The sequence below is a fragment of the Asparagus officinalis genome, unplaced genomic scaffold (genome assembly GCF_001876935.1).
Source record: "Asparagus officinalis unplaced genomic scaffold, Aspof.V1 AsparagusV1_Un672, whole genome shotgun sequence".
In the NCBI taxonomy this organism is placed as follows: domain Eukaryota; kingdom Viridiplantae; phylum Streptophyta; class Magnoliopsida; order Asparagales; family Asparagaceae; genus Asparagus; species Asparagus officinalis.
The window spans coordinates 27254-46692 of NW_017972933.1; the positions used below are offsets into that span (position 1 = coordinate 27254).

The following is a 19439-nucleotide window of genomic DNA, read 5'->3' on the forward strand; positions in this document are numbered from 1 at the left end:
AATCGGTATCGACCTTTACTGTAATGCGTTAGCCGGCGTTATCATAGTTTATACTCGTACTTTTACTAGAGTCTTCACAATTTCAGCTCTTAAGGTGTTGGAGCGAGGAGAACCAGTTTATACTCGTATACTCCTAGGAGTTTTGGGAATTAGTTTAACCTCATATACCCGTTGGAGGTCGTTGGGTTATCTTTAAGAATATTCTATGCAATATTCTCCAGAAACTTCCCGTCGATGGTATGAAATAGTTTAGACTCATATACCCATTAGAGTACAAATAAGGGTGCCAAATACATCAAAAATACTCAAAATGGGCAAAAATATATGCGAAGCACCCTCGAGGCTCACCACACGTGCGAGCCAGCATTTCGTGGCGCACGTGTGCGAGCCAGCATTTCGTAGCTCGCACGTGTGTGAGCCAGCTTTTGGTGGATCGTACACGTGCGAGCTACTAGTTTATATGTGGGGATCGGTTCAAGTCAACTTGGGTTCGGTTCAAGGGCCTGTTTTGAGTTCTTTTTAAGTCCAAAAATCTGACTTTTCTTCTTCTTCTTCAATCGTTTCCCAATTTCCTCCTAATTTGGTTTCCCCCTTGAGGTTAAAACTCCTCTTCTATTCGAACTCTTCTCTGTTCTTCGTAAAAGGGATTTTCCTCAAGTTCTTCTCCCCTCCACTTCTTCAATTCTGACGAGGTTAAGGGACTTCAACCTAGGGTTCGAACCAGAATTCAAGTTCGAGCTCTTAACCGTGGCCGAATTCATCCACCTTTGATTCCAGGTACGTCTATATTTTCAATTTCATTTGGATTTCAACCTTGGGCACTAGTTCTTAGGGAAAAAAATGAAACCCTATGTTGTGTTTTGGGGATAGCCGAACTTTGGGTCTAAAGAGATGTCTTTTTTTTTACAGGGTTCGAAATTTGTTTCTTAGGAGTTTAGAAATTGCTCAAGCTTCACCTCTTTGATCGAGGTAAACCCATGCCTCATGTCTCAAAAAAGTAACTAATTCTAGAGCTTCGACAAACTCTTTTTTCCTTTTAGTTTTAAAAGTGAACCGAAACTTAAGCTCGAATTTGGCTTTGGTTGTGAGAATTATTGGTTATGAACAAGAATTAAATCAAGTTCTCAATTCAAGGAAAACATCGAGGCTCTAATCTTTGAACTTAGGCATGGCTGAACCATTTATTTCTTTTTTTTAGTTCGTTGGAAGTCTCCATGACCCTTGGCTTCGAAGGTGTCCCAAAACCTGTAAATTTGAATGGGAGAATTGATCTTTAAATCTCGGTTATGCATGATAATTGAGCTTCTTTGCTTGGTTTTGTGTGAGAACTTGTATGGCAATCGAACTCTTCATTTCACTCATTTAGTTGAACTTCAGGTGATTGTCGAAGATTTGACTTCGGTTTGGATGCTAACCAAATTGGTTAACTTAATCTTGAGATCCGAAACTCTTGGACTTGGGTACATGATTGCGTGCCTTTGATTCATCTTCTTGCATTTTGATTTTTGGCTTTGAGGGGAATTTTGAGACCTTGTACTTGGATATCAGAGCCTACCCCTTAGCTTAACCATTGTGTAAGAATTGAGCTTTTATCCACCCTTTGCTTCTATTCCCAAACATGAATTGAAGCTCTTAACTTAATTGTGCGAGGGATATAACGGAAACCCTTTGAGACTTGTAATCATGGCCGAACCCTTGTATGCGTGAATTTGGCCAAACTTAGGCTTGCGATCCTTGGGCTTTTAGTCATGCACGAGAACTGGATTTGTAGGCACGTCGAGCTTTCTTGTTTGGCAACGTGCATGTCTTGAACTGAAACTCTGAGATATTTGGCTTGATTTGTTGCACGATCTTTTTGTATTCACTTCTCGACATAATTGAACCATTGATTTTCTTTGCAGATTAGTCATGTCTCCAAAGAGGTTACGTGTCCCGAGGGGTCGTTCGGCGACTCAATCGCCTGAGCCAGCACCTTTTACTTGCATAGGTAAACTTTCGCTGCCTCTTTTATTCATGAACTCAATATTAATATATCATACTGCATATTGCACTCCACTTTGATCTCCTTGGTGAGGCAATTGGGAATAACGGCCACCCTCCTTCGTGGGGGTGGACACTTCACAAGATGTGTTTTGCTTGGTAAAGACATGTCTGAATTAACTCGGGGCGATTTTCTACTTTACTATATTCTGGAGGGCGGGTATATTGTCGCGTTATTCGTGTGATAATATATCCCGTGCTTCATGGGTATAGTGCAGCTCTTAATCGTCTCGGCTAGTTAATAAGCCATTTTTTATTTCCCTTTAAAAAGTCATCATGACTATGTACCCGGTATGATATCCTCGCTTTGCTCTCCTTTGTGAGGCAATTGGGAAGAGCCGCCACCCTCCTTCGTGGGGGTGGACTCTTCAAAAGTTATGTTTTGCTTGGTTGAAACACGTTTTAAGTCAATATGAGGTGATCTCATGTTGTGTCACGTCACGCGGGCTAGGGTATATCATCGCATCGTTCGCGCGGTAATATGTCTTGTCCTTTACGTGCGTGATATGATTGAGATTGTCTCGCCACTTATAAGGTCGTGACTCTGTCTCACAGCTCGTGAGGTGAGTTTAATGCCTATACTACCTCCACATAGGTATTTATGACTGTATTTAATAATCGCATATTGTTTACCTCAGTCAAGTTTCCCCCGAAGGCATTTAATGCTCATGCGGGGGAACGTCGCTGCAGTGAGGCTTATGCCTCTACTGATGAGCCAATTCTTGTACCAATGGCTCCCCAATCCGGGTGCGCCTGAGGAACTTCCCCAACTGGTGTGGAAGGGAGAGCGCCACACTCTAAGACAGTTGATTATAGACGTGCCCTTAGTAAAGGATCCTAGCTCCACGCATCCCCTGAAGAAGCCAGATTACTTATTTGGCGACTCTGTGGAAGACCCGACTGCCGTGCCTCTTGGAGCCGAACAATGGTTGCATCATGATGATAGTGGATACTTATATCTTCCTCCGATTTCTCGCCACCGCTCATTAACCGAACCGCGGTGCCAGGCCATTTCGAGAGAGATGTCGTGGGGCTTGACAGAGGAGCACGACCACGTTCATTGTGGGTATATCACCCCCCAAGCCCCAAGCCGTTCCTGGCTCAAGCGATAGGAATTATATAACCAGATTGCATCCGGGTGTATTAGGGCTGAACGACCCGCCAAGAGGTGAGCTCTTCACCATTGCCACTACCTTAAAGAACTGTCTCACAAGATTTGGGCGGGAGATGCTTGTGACAGGTCACCGGTGCTACGGCTAGGTTCACTCTTCAGACAAGCTCTGGTGGACTCCTCTAAGTAATTATGTCCATAACCGATAGGATGAGGAGCTGAAGGCTAGTGGTTTGTACGTGGCTATCTGCGCCACAATGTATGGACTGACAATCAATGTTCCTCATTTCTTAGCGCTGCTAGAGCTCTGTGACCCCGATACGAACACTTTTCTCACTAAGTACGGAGAGTTAGGGTTGGCGCTCCATGAGATGCATAAGGTTTCTGGTCTACCGATGGGAAATATGGTATATTAGGAATACTTCCCTTCTAACCGGGAACTGCAGCTATTGAAGTCACGGTCGCCCAACCGCTACAATACTCTGTGGGATCTCATCTGTCACTACCAGATAGCCTTAGCAAGTGCCGATACATTGTCGAAGAAGCCGCGACCATAGATAAGTTTGAAGAGGTTTGTGGATTACTTGTTCAGGAACTTGGATAGCAGCTCGGGTAAGGTGATATATGAGTTGACGCCGCTAACCCCTTCAGAAGTCAACGAGCTAATCAGGAAGTCTAACGCCTGGTCTTTCACTACTATCAGCGTCGAACATAATTTCCCTATAGGAAGTAAGTTCCAGACTTTCTTATGGCAGGCGGTGAAGCCCATCCAGCCGCCCATCCAGCCGATGACATTGCTAGCTAGCTACCTCGCAATCTGGCTGAAGAAATGTGTGGTGCCATACCAATCTACTGACGCTCTGCTCCTGGAGGTACTTTATCCTGCCGTCCTGCTCACCCATCGAAAGAATCTATGTCTCCTCTTGACGATGGTTGAAGACATTCACAGAGGGCTTCGACAGATAGTGAATGTGTTCACGCAAGGGGAGGGCACACCATCGGATCAGATCCCTCTCACCAAGGTGGAGCTCCCTTATACATATCTGATGGCGTGGTTTGTCCTCCATTGTTCTGATATGATGTCGGCCCCAGCTTCTACGGATCAGTCTATACCCTTACTTTAACTGATAGAGAACTGTAAATGGAAAGGATGAGGATTTTCAGAAATCAAGAGGCAGCTAAAGAATCAGAAGTGTTGGGTCTTCCCTACTTGTTTTCTGTGATTTTCAGGTCAGTATGGTGAGTCGTTGATTGATGTAGAGACTCCGGGAATAGGTCAAACTTGCCTCAATGTCGGTTGCTTCGACTGGTTAATAAATATCAGACCCGGTTACCTGACTTTTTAAGTGAGGAACCATTGTTACATTGAGCCGTACCTACCATGTCGGTTCACCCATCAGCTTGGATATAACCAGATATATATTGGGAATTCGAATCGACAGCTTTAAACTCACGGTGGACTAGTATATGGTGCCCGGGCCTAGATATGGAGCATCACGAGTTGTACTGGTGCTCGGTTCAGCCTTCGAAGTGCTGAATGCCGGTTGGAATTGACTTTCTTGTACTGTCGGTGGCTTTTGGTGGCGAACGAACCCGTCCCGCTAAGGCTAATTGCAGAATTAGTAGCCAAAGAAGCGGCTCGGATTGCTACTCGGATGGTATATGATGTTGAGTACCAGAAAAGAAGGAGAAAAGAACATGTAGGTCCTTCTAGCCAGGAGAAGCCGAAAGAGGCTATGTTTTCTTCTGGTGAAGAAGTCTCAAAAACTGATATTGCGGGTAGCCAAGAGACCGCAGTCAGTGGTGACGAAGAGGAGCTCAGAACAGGTCTGTCGGATGCCCTTTCCTTAGAATTATTTGAGTTAGTGATAGCTAATCGAGCTCACCGATCCAACTTTCCTAAACCTTCGCCAGCTCTGAGGAAGCCGAAGATGAAGGTTTTATTCACTTATCCTAACAAGATGTCGGTTGAACTCCCAGGTGCAACTTTCGAGGAGGAGGAGGAAGAAGAAGGGCCCCACCTCATACGTCGGATGAGATCTCAGTCGGTTGATTATTTCGAAGGACCTGGCTTCTTGCAAGTGATGGACGAGGTCATGGCCGAGGAGTCCACAGATGTGGAAGCGGATATAAATATTGGAGCTAGTGGACGAGGTCATGGCTTTGATTATCTAATTTTTGCTTGGTACCAAGTTCCTACATTTTTCTCATATATACTAAGCATAAATTTTGTGTTTGGTAGTGAGGTGTCATATTACCATCTACTCCCTAATCCACGTTAATATGGTCCCCCTTTTGAATAAGTGGAGTATATATATATATTTATGTATATATATATAGAGAGAGAGAAATATGGGTATGCTTGGTACCAAGCACAAATTTTATGCTTGGTAGTGATGTGTCACATCCCCATCCTATATATATATTGAAAAGTAAGTAATTTCATTGATACTAAAACCAAGTACATAAGTATAAGAATTGGCTAGTCAAACTATCATCTAATTAAAGAAATTGTAGAGAGGGGAGAGGACCCAGGCTGTCACCCTCAACTAAGCATTCTAGAAAGATAAGCAAAATGACCAAAAGCCAAACAATCAAATTTGTACAACCACTAACACAATCAAAATAGCTCCTAGACACTTGAAAGGAAGAAAATTTTCACTGATAACCGGGGTCAATTCCCCAATTAGCTAGGATGACATTGTTTCCAGACTTCCAGAAGCAGGTTCGGAATAATACATTGATGTCCTTATATAGTCTTCTAAACACCATAATCTTATGCATCTACTGATCATGAAAGATTCGGCGGTTCCTTTCTTGCCAAATATGCCAGACTGTTGCACTCAAAACCAATCTAGCCAAAATATAAGCTTTATCTTTCACCTTGAATTTATTTTGTATTTCTATTGCTTCAGTTCTCAGGTCATAAATAACCGTAGCATCAATTTGCACCTTCAGTTTACAGAGTTTCCAGATATAAGTGGAAAAAGGACATTGGAAAAATAGATGATCTCTAGACTCCTTCATACCCGAACAGAGAGCACAATCTTCAGTCGAGGAAATCCCAAATCTGAACAGTCTGTCTCTAGTAGCCAATCTATTATGTAAGCTTTTAATCAAGCAGCAAGCCATCTTAGGATTAGAGTAAGGAAACCAAACCACATTGTATAGGTCAAAATTTGAATAGATAGTCCTTACCTGATCCCAAGCAGAAGCAAAAGAAAAAATACCATTAGGATTTGGCAGCCAAGACCATTGATCCTCCTGGCCAGAGATTTGAATATTAGATATAGATTGCTTCAGTGGGATAAGACATGGAAGCGAAACGTGCCATTGAGAATTGTAAATGATAAGAGAAACAGACCATTTTCCTGTGCCTGTGAGCTGTGGGTTAAAATTATGAAGGATATCTATAATTCTGCCTTCATGAATCCATGGATCAAACCATAGAGAAGTAGTCTCACCATTGCCAATACTTTTTCTAATACAACACAAAGCTGTAGATTTGAGGCGTGTTATGTGCTTCCAAGTTCCAGAGTCCAATATATTTACTGGAGCATCCCAAAAGTATTTCCCTTTGATGTATCTGGCATTCATCCAGTTAGTCCATAGTGTAGAATTGTTAAGTAGTCTCCATATCATTTTTAAAGCAGCAGCACGACAGAGATCATCCAACTTCCTTAGTCCAAACCCCCCTTCCTGTTTTGGTCTACAAACCTCCTTCCAGTTGATTGCATGAAGTTTCCCTTTCCAAAGGAAATTAGCAAATATAGCTTCTAAACTTTAAACAATTGATTCAGGGAAATTATAAGCAGAACACTAGTAAGCAGCGGAGCTAAATAGGACAGATTTAATGAGTTCCAGTCTCCCTGCAAAAGATAAGGAGTGTGACATCCAACCCTCAATTTTATATCTAACTTTATCAATTAAAGGAAGAAAATCCTTGGCTTTAGGATAATTGATTGATAACGGTAGACCCAAATATTTTACTGGTAGAGAACCTCTTGAAATCTCCACTATAGAACTTAATTCATTTTTGTTTCTGCACCCTCTACTGAAAAAACCTTGCTTTTGCTTCTGTTAATATTCAGACCAGTATTAAGTGCCAGAGAATCTAAGAGATTGTTAATACCTTGAAAAGATCTCATGTTTGCTCTACAAAAGACCAACATATCATCAGCAAATAAGATATGAGAAACTTGTAGATCTTGATTCTTCTTAAAATTTTGAATATTCCCTGAAATGGTAGCCATTTCCATGNTGTGTGTGTATATATATATATATATATATATATATATATATATATATATATATATATATATATATATATATATATATATATATATATATATATATATATATATATATATATACACACACACACACACACACACACACACACACACACACACACACACACACACACACACACACACACACACACACACACACACACACACACACACACACACACACACACACACACACACACACACACACACACACACACATATATATATATATATACACACACACACACACACACACACACACACACACACACACACACACACACACGTGTGTGTGTGTGTGGGTGTGTGTGCATATACATATTCATACATACATACATATATATAGGCACACACACATATACCTATATGTATATATATACACATACATACACACACACATATATATACATGTATAAATACATACATGTATATGCATGTGTGTGTGACTATATGTATGTATGTATGTATATGCATACATATTTGTTATAATATAAAAGTTATCGATCCTACAAGGAAGGTGTTTATATGAGATATTTAAAATTGGTTCTTATGTTGTGTGTGTGACAATTAGGAGAGATGGATGTGATTGAGGAGAGATGGATGTGATTGTGGAGAGATAAAGAAAGTGAGAGTGATTGTATGTAAATAAAAACAAAACAAGATTGGGAGTGGAGAGCTAAAGAGTGGGTGTGATAAAGTGTAAGTGTAAACAAAACTAACAAAAGGGATAAAAAGATTAAGGAAATAAAATCAAGAAACTAATGAGAGAAAAATCAAGAATAAAGTGGAAAATAAAGAAAGTAAAAGATGGAGGATTCAATTAGAGATATGAGGAATCTAGAATTAAATCCACTAGATTGTTTCATGCAATTTCTAGAGTTTCCACAAGTACTAATTTTACATCTTTAATAAAAGGAAACTTTCTAGAGGGTTCTAGCCTCAAGGCGAATCAAAGAAAAGAAAAATAAATAAAAATAACTTAAACGTAGACTTCAAGACCCGCGTTGTCAATCTCAAACGCAAAGTTCAAGACTCATGTTTTTAATCTCGAACGCAGTGTCCAAGACTCGCGTTTTCAATCTTAAACGTAGAGGTCAAGATCTGTGTTCTCAAATACAGAAATCAAGACCCGCTTTTTCCAACGCAAGGGTCGAAACCCGCGTTCAGAGTTCATAATTAACACAAAGTTCTAACTTTGCATTTTAATTACAAGAAAAAGGGTCATCTTCCTTGTTGTCAAGAACCCATTTAGGGTTTTTAGAAAACTTGTCAAAACAAGTTATTATTACCACCACTTACCACAATAAGGAGGCCCACACAGCGGCTGTGATGAGGTGCTCACAAAAGCAATGATAGCACCGCCGTCCTCAGTCGGCGATGTCTCTGAAGCCACCCTGGTGATCTTCTTGGAGCCAGAACTCATCCTCCTAGGCGCCATTGACGCAGTTGATTGGAGAGGATGAAGTTCGCCGGAGATTCTGTCAAAATTAAACGAGGGTTCTTGTTCTTAGAATCAAGCTAAAAGTGGAAAGAGTTGAATGACTCTTTATGTGACCATACATGTCTATTTATAACAGTCGTCAAGCTATTAAAGTGGTACGAGATTCTAGGAGAGAATCCTAACCATTTTTTTAGAAATGCTATCTTTAGCGTTAATGGGTAAAAGTCTTTTGGACTTTAACCTTAATGTAGAGGTCACCTATGTGTTCAAATTCCCAAATGCTAGTCCTAGGCCTGCGTTATGAGAGTTCTTAACTCTGCGTTTCGAACCTCAAACACAAAGGTCACCTTTGCGTTGCAATTATTCTGAACAAAGGGTCCACCCCTTTGTGTTTTCAAACATGACACTTATTCTCTAAGTTCATGAATTCTTTTAACAAGGTGTTGTTAAACCTCTGCATCTACTCAGCAGAATCTAAGTTATTTCAGCTGACAAAACTCTCATCAGAGTAATTCTACACTTCTAACAATCATCATCCCCCATAGAGTTTGAATTTAGCTTGCATCGCTCCCAATGTGATGACAATTCCTCTGTCAAAATCAACTTATCGATTCTAATCAATAGAATGATAAGTCCTCTGAATCATTCAAATCATGATCAATTTACTAACTCTCCCCAACAGAGTGGTAAATAACCTAATCTATCAACTCCCTTCAGCAGAATGATAAAATTCTTAAAATCTTGTTCAAATCACAAGTAACACCAAAATTCATCATTCTGAGGATAAATCATCTAACAGTCCTCCCCAACGAAACGCTAAGTCCCTCCAAATCTTGCTCAACATTTTTCCTGTCACGTTAATATCACACCTCTGACAAAATTCACTTATCGACTCTCCCCAATAGAGCGATAAGTCTTCAAAATTGCCCCGATCGCAATATATTTTTCCTGTCATGTTAATATCACACCTCTGACAAAATCCACTTATCGACTCTCCCCAATAGAGCGTATATTTTTCCTGTCATGTTAATATCACACCTCTGACAAAATCCACTTATCGACTCTCCCCAATAGAGCGATAAGTCCTCAAAATTAGTTAATATCACACCTCTGACAAAATCCACTTATCGACTCTCCCCAATAGAGCGATAAGTCCTCAAAATTACCCCGATCGTAATATATTTTTCCTGTCACGTTAATATCATACCTCTGACAAAATCCACTTATAGACTCTCTCCAATAGAATGATAAGTCCTCAAAATTGCCCCGATCACAATATATTTTTCCTGTCACGTTAATATCACACCTTTGACAAAATCCACTTATCGACTCTCCCCAATAGAGCGATAAGTCCTCAAAATTACCTGGCTCATAATACATTTTTCCTGTCATATTAATATCACACCTCTGACAAAATCCATTTATCGACTCTCCCCAATAGAGCGATAAGTCTTCAAAATTTCCCCGATCGCAACATTTTTCCTGTCACGTTAACACTTTACCTCTGACGATCCAATCCACTTATCAATCTCTTTCAATAGGATGATAAGTCTACAAATTGCTGTTACGTTAACATCATACCTCTAACAAGTTCAAACCCCCCTCTTTGAACCTTTTTATTCCTCTACATAAGAATAACAAGTGTTCCCATAAAATCCCTAGCAGATCAAACTCTTTCCGGAATTATCCCTAGTGGTAACAAGGAAAAAATTTTGAACTTCACTCCATGTGAAAATTCATGCAAAGTTAATACCACACCTCTGGTACTTATATATTTCTTTCAGTGTTTAAAGCAAAAACATAACACAGGAAGAATTCTACTAGTCAGTCCTATCCTAAGGGAATGACAAGTACTTATCCCCAGTAGGTGGAAATTTTCTGGAATTATCTTAAATGATAATGAAGTGAATTTTCTAAATCTGGCATTCCTCATATAACTTCATTGTTGTAAGTCGAAACACGACACGTGAAGGAAATAATGAAAAGCTAACATCATTTTCTTTTTATTTTATTCAAAAACATTAAGAAGTGATGCAAAGTCTTGTTCTTATCAAACAACAAGAGCAATACATAATTAAGCTTCTGGGGCCGTAAAACTAAAAAACGCGAGCCGGGACTTAATAGCAGAAAGCTTCTCCTCATGAGCGGTTTGTACCGTTATTTTGGCTTTCTTCTTAAGTGCATGCTCGCCCGACATCGCCGTGGCAGCTTCCTTTTGGGCAAATTCAAGAGCCTAGATCAATGAGCGATAAGTGGCGTAAGTCTTCACACTTTCAACCGTGAGCCTTTTCAGAATTTCTTTTTCTCGACCAAGCTCAGCCTTGTATCAGGCTAACTCCACCTCTAATCGATCGATCTCCGATTGAGACGACTGTATAGCAGTATTAGAAGCAACCACACCCTGTTTCTTCTGAACACATTGCCCTTACAAAAATGCAATCTCAAGCTCCCTTTCAGCTATATTTTTTTGAAGAACTTCATACTTATGAGCTGCCTCAGCCTTGATATCAGCAAAGGTTGATGTAATCTGAGTAGTGAGATCAGCACAGCGTAGCTCCTCTAAAGCTTTCAAGTCCTTTTCCAATCGAGAGACATTGTCTGAGCAGTACTGAAGCCATTGAGCGTTGTCCACACACTGGATGCTACTCAGATAGTTCAAAAATATTAGCCTAAAGGAATCAAATGAAGCTCGTCCAGTACTAACTTCCTCAATCATCATCTTCATCATATCCTCCAACTGCCTTATGAGAATTTTAAGCATGAAAGGAATGACCACCGGACTTAGAGAAACAATAGAGGACCTCACTGGGGCACCTGAAGTTGTTGATCTCGGTGTGAGAATAGTTGGTGACGATGGTGAAGAAGCCGGAGAAGCTATTACGACATTCAATTGTGAAGGACTTGAAGGGACAACCATAAGTGCCCCTGCCTGGGCTGAGCTTTGCGTACTCTCCGTCTCCGCAGGCTTGAGAGAAATCGTTAACGGAGGAGATTTCTCTTGCAAAGGAGTTGTCGCTGTCTGTGTTTGCTCTGGGAGAGAAGTAGCTATTGCCTGTTAGTCGGAAGGCAAAGTCGTGTCAGCAATTTTATGAGTTGGAGATCCTACACAAAAAAGCAGTTAGTACACAAAAAGAAAAATACCAGAAGGATCAGATTGGATGAACCTGCACGCAAAAACGGTCGGAACACGGAAGGAAAGTGCAAGGGAATTCTAAATAAACCAGGCTTATGGGTGATAAAAAAAGGAATATGAGCAGACGCCTTATCAGATGCGATCTTAGGATCATCATCAAAAGTAGTGATGACATCTATAGAATCACACTCTTCATCCTCCTCATCGCCCCCCCTGACGCTATCAACCTCAGTGCCTTCATTATCTCCATCACCATCAGCTACATCACCGGATGAGGAGGCTTCATAATCTACTTTCTCCTCATCATCACGCACAGCTAAAGACTCAAGTGGACTCATGACGGCAGCCGATTTAGTCATGAGTCCCGTTGTCTGGATAAGCCTTGAATCGCCAGTCTGTAGCATTAGTGCTGAAGAAGAAGGAGATTGATTCCCTTCGAGGCCCCTTAGGTCTAATATAGGAGCCTCGTGGGAGCCCGCTGCCGGAGCAGATTCTGCGTCTATAATCATTAATTCATCCTCCTCTCCCTCAGGGGGATGGTAAGAAGAAGCTTCACTAGATAGGGCTGGACTACTTGAACGAAGCCCAGTTCTGTGTGGAAGGCCCGTGACGGAAGACTCTTGTTGTTCTTCTTCTTCTGTAGACTTAAAAGCGTCTCCCATTAACTTTGGTTTTTGTTGGCCTTTAAGGGGAGAAAACTCAACCATCAACTTTCGACGAGTTCGTTTATTATACTGGACAGCTTCATCTGCTGTAAGAGCCCTTCTACCAGCAGCTCTCACTGCAGGAATATCAGCTATCGAGTGATCCCCTGCATGGGTGACTTCAGCCATTTCATCTCCCCTTTTTTAACAGTTGCGCTCTCAAAGGAAAAATACTCATCAATTCCTCTCAGATGAGATGTCTTGGATCCCTTCTGGGATGCATACATACGTCTGATTTCCTTCAAACAAGATGTATTCAGATTGTAGCCGGAGACCTGAGAAGCAGCAGAATACCAGTTACAGAAACCCATAGAAGTGTAAGAGTTAGGTGTTTTGTGAGGGAGCTTGAAGATGGCCTTGGAGCAACCAGCCACTGAATAGTACCAAGCACTTGCCCCTTCATATAGATTACTCACAATCGCAAGTTAAGGTCGAGCATTCCCGACATATAGCTGGTCATATCTAAATTGACGAGCAAATCTATATGGTTGATAGGGTTCAATGAAACACTTCCCGCCTTGTCAAAAAATTAAATAACCTGGCCTGATGTAGAGCAAACAATGGAAAACACCCCCATTCAGCTGAGTGAATCCGTTAGGACCTGACACATCCTGGAATGTTGCCCCGTATACCCCACCCTAAAAATCGGGGAAGCAACGTAAGATGTGATAGTTAGTATCCCTTGACAAAATATGACGGATCCTAACCACGTAAGTCCTCTCCCACTTTGTCTGATGGGGACGACACATCGCTTTACCACAACATCAAAAATCCTACCAACAGTGCCATATATGAGATAGGGATCTGAGCTTGATAGTGGAAACTTTCAAACTCTGTGTAAGCAGGAAAAATGTCCTCTTTGGCTTCATTTGTGTAATGAGAGGTAGAAGCATCGATTCGGGTCTGAATCTCCTCCAAAGTAGTCGCAGGTAATCTGGTCACTGAAGCTCCCTTATTGGTTAGATTCTAGAACAAGTATTCTGCCCAAGATACTTGTTTTACACCACTTGCTCGAGCCCCCATCTACTGCATACAGATATGGAAGTAACACATAACTTTCCAGAGAGTGGAGTAAACTTCGGGGCTAGTTTTTCTTAAAATTTTAAGTTTTGTTGATCCCGGAACAAATTCTTCATATGGTAAATCCCTGAAAGGTAGACCTGAGATGTCATGCATCTTGTGAAGAGCAAAACCCAATTCCCCTACTGGAGTAAAAAAAGTGCAAGTCTCAGGGTTGTATCGCTCCAAGATAGAGAAAAAGTGATAGTGCTCTGAATGATCCCATATTTAGTAGCCCTCATAGGAATCTTCAAGCCAGTTTGGGTGAGAGTTGTCTCCAACTCCTCCAAAACAAAATTGGTTATTCGGGTCCACCACCCTATCACCGAAGAGTGAATCCAGCCAGGAGATCTGAATACTTGTGCTGGAAATTCTCCTTTATTCGCCATAAATCTCTTAACAAAAGTATTCGCCGAACTGGTCACATCACCAACTGGGTATTCTTTGACGAACAAGCCTGGTCATAAGGTTGTCACTTGTCTATTATAACCCACTGTGCGAACCCCCTGGAAATTTAAGATTCCAAGGTCAACTCCGTCTTGTTCCTTGACAAGGTCCTAATCCATACACCTTAGAATGGAAGCACAATGGAAATATGATATCGGGTACATCCTCTCCATATTGGGTAAGAAGAGGTGACGGTCCCCAACTTTCCTTAGCCACTTGTAATCCCCATCATAAGCAACACCTGTTTCAAAATCAACAAAGTCCCTGAAAAAGAATGCTAGTTTGACGAACAGTTTACGGCTCAGACTTTCAAATTTGGCATCCGTGACCAATGTCCAAAGAGTTTCAGAAAAAGCCTGAATGATCGCTTCAACACGATCTTTGTCAGTGATACAGAAAATAGGGAGCTCTTGGCGTAGATTGAATGTCATATTTTGATCTATGCCACCTTCATGACCAAAATGATGGCGGAAAGGAAGAGTCTTAGTAGTGTGACGCACTGCAAATGAAGAAAATAATCAGTCAGTACAAAGGCAAAACAGACACGGAGATTGAACTCTACGTCAGCAAAATCAGACACGGAGATCGAACCCTACGCGGAGATGAACCCTGCGCAGAGATCAAACCCTGCGTCAGTAAAAGCAAATGTAGAGATTGAACCCTACGTCAGCAAAAGCAAACGCAAAGATCAAACCCTATGTCAGCAAAAACAAACGCAGAGATCAAACCCTACGTTGGTAAAATTTTGAGCGCGGGGGTCAAAACCCTCATGCTACAAATTTCAAACGACAGAGCCACAACCTTGCGTTATGTCATTTGAACGAGTCTCCTCATTGATTCAAAGTTCAGAACTCGTTGTAACAAGTTTTACGACCATGGAGATCACACTTACCACCGACTAAAGGAAATTGAGGCGGCAGCATGCCTATCTGAGTCACAGTACCGTCGCGGCCGGCGAAGACGGAAGCGAGCTCTGAGCTGTGGCGACAGCGGGCCTGATGGGTTGAGACACGATCTACTTCTTGGGCACCATTGATGTCACTTGATGAGGAAGATGAACAGTATTCGCCGAAGATAAAAACAAAATTTTTTGTTAAGCAACTCGGGGAAGAATGGAGAAGAGTTGAATGACTCTTGGTTTGACCCTAGTTGTCTATTTATAGATAACTGTGAGCTGTCAAATTAGGATGAGATTCTAGGCTAGAATCTTGCCCAAACATGACCTTTGCATTCGTATTGGTTGAACTTCCGAACGCAGAGTTCACCCTTGCGTTTCAATTCTCAAGCACAGAGTTCACTTATGTGTTTTAAATGCCAAAAAAAGGAACATCTTGACGACCAAGACTATGACATAGCTTCAAATAAATAAAGAGAAGCTAACATTGGCCATCAAGGTGACCAAAGCTGAGAAGAAACTGGCTTATGACAAGCAACTATGTAGCCTCTTGGATGAAGTACAGATAGGTTACGGTCAATGATGTTGAAATTATAGAGCTCGATCCGTCGCGCAACTCATTCTTCTGAATGGCTATAATATTCCAACCAAGATTAATAAAGCCAAAAGATGCTTAACCTCACTGAAGAAGACCTCGTTAACAAGTTTGCAGTTGGCGTTTCTATGATAGTTTCACTATCATCTGCTCTTTTATTATTACTTAATGCCCGCAGTTGCACGTCGAGTGTTCATGAATGCCTACAAGAATTTTCTGGACACTGAATACACCTCTTCGCAAGTTGAGTGGAGTATCTCAAGGACCCAGACAAAATTCAAAGAATACACCTCTTCATAAGTTGAGTGGAGTATCTCAAGGATCCAGAAAAAATTTGAAGAATACACCTCTTCTCAAGTTGAGTAGAGTATCTCAAGGATCCAGACAAAATTCGAAGAATACACCTCTTCGCAAGTTGAGTGGAGTATCTCAAGAATCCAGACAAATTCGTTATCATCATCATTCTTGTTTGGTTCAATAACGATGGGCTTTAGCTTGTTTGAGGAAGTTCATTTTCATCAAGACGCAAAAGCTACCTTGTTTGATTTAAAGAAGCGGAATCACTACGTTCCAAAAACCAGGTCCACAATATCTTCGAATCAGACGGAATGAACAATCTATCAACAAAATCTTAGGATCCAAAGTATTCTGAAAATTCATCCCGGTCAACCACAAACTTTTAAAAACTTTGGAGGGGGTTCTGTAGGCTGTCTAAAAATCACGACAGATAGTTGGTCTCTGTCAAACTTCAATCAATATTTCGATAATAAAAGTTACAATCAAACGAATTTCACGAAAGTTACAAATGGAGGACTTTTTCACATATATCGAGAGGAGTTATAATTCAATGATTCTTCTGACGACTGATGAAAACTCTATTCAGTGGTCTTTACCATCAACTGCGAGAGTTACAATCTAATGACTCTCACACCTCAAAACAACTAAAGCGAAAATTATTGAACAATGGTCTTTGCAACGCTTTACAGAAGAGGTTACAAGACATTAGCTCCTTCTAAATGCAGAACTCATCTTTGCGTTTCAGTTCTTGAAACGTAGACGACCCCTGCGTTTCCAACACTCAGCAAATGAAACGCAAGTGGACCTTACGTTTTCAGCATCCAGCAGACACCCAACTCTGCGTCTCTAATCTAAGACGTAGAGTTAGGGTCCCTAATGCCGATCTAGGCATTTGACTTATTCAAACATGAGTCGAATGGTTTCAGAAGTGTTTTCCCACGATCTGAGGGAATCACGCCTACTTAGGAGCGGATTAAGGGGTCAGTTACACCCATTATCCTCCTATAAAACCCCAAAAAACTCAACAGAGTAGAGTGTTGGGTTTTTGGAGTTTGGATTAGCTGATTCTTCTCGGATTTTTGAGAGATCTAGGGGCAATCATCCACAAAATATCAGATCTTTTGCAATAAGAAGATCAAATCTTGGAGCATCCTTCAGCAACAAATAAATCTACTTAGCTATTAACAGAATTTTCAGTTCAAACAACTCTGTTTGACAGAGTTTCAACTCGTTCTGAGTTCTAAAACTCGTTAAGAGTTCTTAATCAAACTTAACACGCAAGTTAGTTGTTCCAGTGAATTGAGACGTGCAGATCGTCAATGGAGAGCAAAATAGACACGATCATTCGAGGGAGGCACTCCATCGCCACCGTGAAGAACCCAGACTTAAACAAATGGGAGAATTCAGATCAATTCTCTTCTCTTTTATAATCAGGAAATTCAAATTGTAATTGAGTTTGAGAGAGTTGTAAACATTCTTTTTCTAAGCAGTTAGAGAGAATAAAATCAAACACAATTCTTTTATTTTCATTTCACAAATTTTCCACCAAACATGTAGTCGACTACTAAGCCTAGTAGTCGACTACTAATGCTGTTGCCTAAATTTTTATTTTGCATCTGTTAGAGATATGTTTGTGGGTTTCGAGCCGCACTTCTTTATATATAAATTCACGAATAGTGTAGTAGCACACACATGGGTATGTTGAAAGGAATTATGATGGGTTTTGACCCGATTACTTTGAGAAAGAGTTTAGTACATATTATACACGCACCTTCTGGATATCGTTGATAAGCTCAGTTCAGTACTACGAGGGTAGTGTGTCGATATTCCATTTGTACAAGCTATTGAATTGGGTTTGGATGCTTTATCTAGCAGTCCATCCGCACGAGGGTGCGATTAGGATTGTGAGCCATACTTCTAGGATACTTATATGGTAGGTCGTTCCACACTCATGTTACGCACTAAGATCGCGCTGAGACTAATGAGCCGTGTACACTGATTGGGATACCTACAGGGTAGTTTGTTGCACATGATAATGCTAAGTATCAAAATCTTGCACGAAGTTGCATTGAGATAGTTAAATGATAGCCCGAGTCATTGGCGGATGCCAGTTATGTTTTTGACTCACTGCTGAAATATATGACCCAGAGTACTTTGCATTTGAAAGTACACGAGATTTGTGTCGGTGTTCATTCTATCTTCCCAGTGACAGTGGAAGATATTATGAATATGATATGTTGATGTTTTTACTTATTTTTACTGCTTTTTCTTTATTTTCTTAGTTGAGATCAATAAATAGCGATTCCCAATTTGAAACATATGGTATATACATGAGGGTTTCCTTGTTTGGATTATATCGCTCGACGTACCAGTCTCGTGTTGTGGATTTCTAATTGTTGATTTCATATAGATTGTTTATCTTTAGTTCGGTATTAATGTTTAGATGTTTACAATTTGGGACATATGGTATATACATGAGGGTTTCCTTACTTGGATTATTTCACTTGACGTACTACATTTCGTATTGTAGGTGTCTAAATATTAATTCCATTAGATACGGGGAAAAATAATCTAGGTAGACTATGCTTAATAAATAGAGTCTCCACTCCATCTAGCAGCCCTTCCCCTGGAGCGGATGGAGGTGATCCAACTATAGCGCTCTAACGTTCTTGTTGTTGCTCTTTTTCTTCTAATATTCTTTCAGGTAATTCGGAGTACCAGAGAGTCGTAGGATGACGGAGTTCTTGTATAATCACCATCACATGAGATTTATTAGAGGCACCACCGTAGTTTTATATTTTTTTCAGACCTTAGAGTTTATTTCATAGTGTAAAGGCAGTGTGTCTTAGTACGATTTTTAGTTATTTCTTGCCGAGACATATTTATTCATTTTGGATACCAGATGTATTCCAGGTTGTTCATTAAGACATGATTTATTTATGAGATACTTCTTTCTATATCATGTCTATTGTAGTTATTTCCTTTCTTTTGTCTGTTCTGTACCTGCACTTTATTTTGATTCTACTAGAGGATATTGCTGTAATAAGTAAAACTTGTTCTCGTACAGTGTGGGTGCATGGTAGGTTTGACATCTCTGAGTTTATCTTGGATTGCAGCCATATATGAAAACAGGGGCGTCACAGAGAGTGAGAGTGATTGTATGTAAATGTAAACAAAACTAACAAAAGGGAAGAAAAAAAGGTGAAGGATGTAAAATCAATAAATAAATGAGAGGAAAATCCAGAATAAAGAGAAAAATAAAGAAAGTAAAAGATAGAGGATTGCCTAGAGTTCCTACAAGTATTAGTTCCACTTCTTTAAAAAAAGGCATTGCCTAGAGTGCTCTAGCATCAAGGTGAATCAAAGAAAAGGAAAATAAACAAAAATAAAAACTAATCTCAAGAGGGTTCTAGCCTCAAGGCGAA

General features: G+C 40.5%; 1 long non-coding RNA gene across 2 annotated transcripts; it reads left to right on the plus strand.

Moving 5' to 3' along the window:
* Window positions 1-501: 501 nt before the first annotated feature.
* On the plus strand, window positions 502-18815 carry LOC109828050. 2 transcript variants are annotated; one of them, XR_002243575.1, is made up of 4 exons: window positions 502-777; window positions 910-997; window positions 1902-1987; window positions 18719-18815. It is a non-coding gene; the product is annotated as an uncharacterized LOC109828050 (long non-coding RNA). The 2 variants fall into 2 exon arrangements; XR_002243574.1 differs by lacking the exon at window positions 910-997.
* Window positions 18816-19439: the final 624 nt, after the last annotated feature.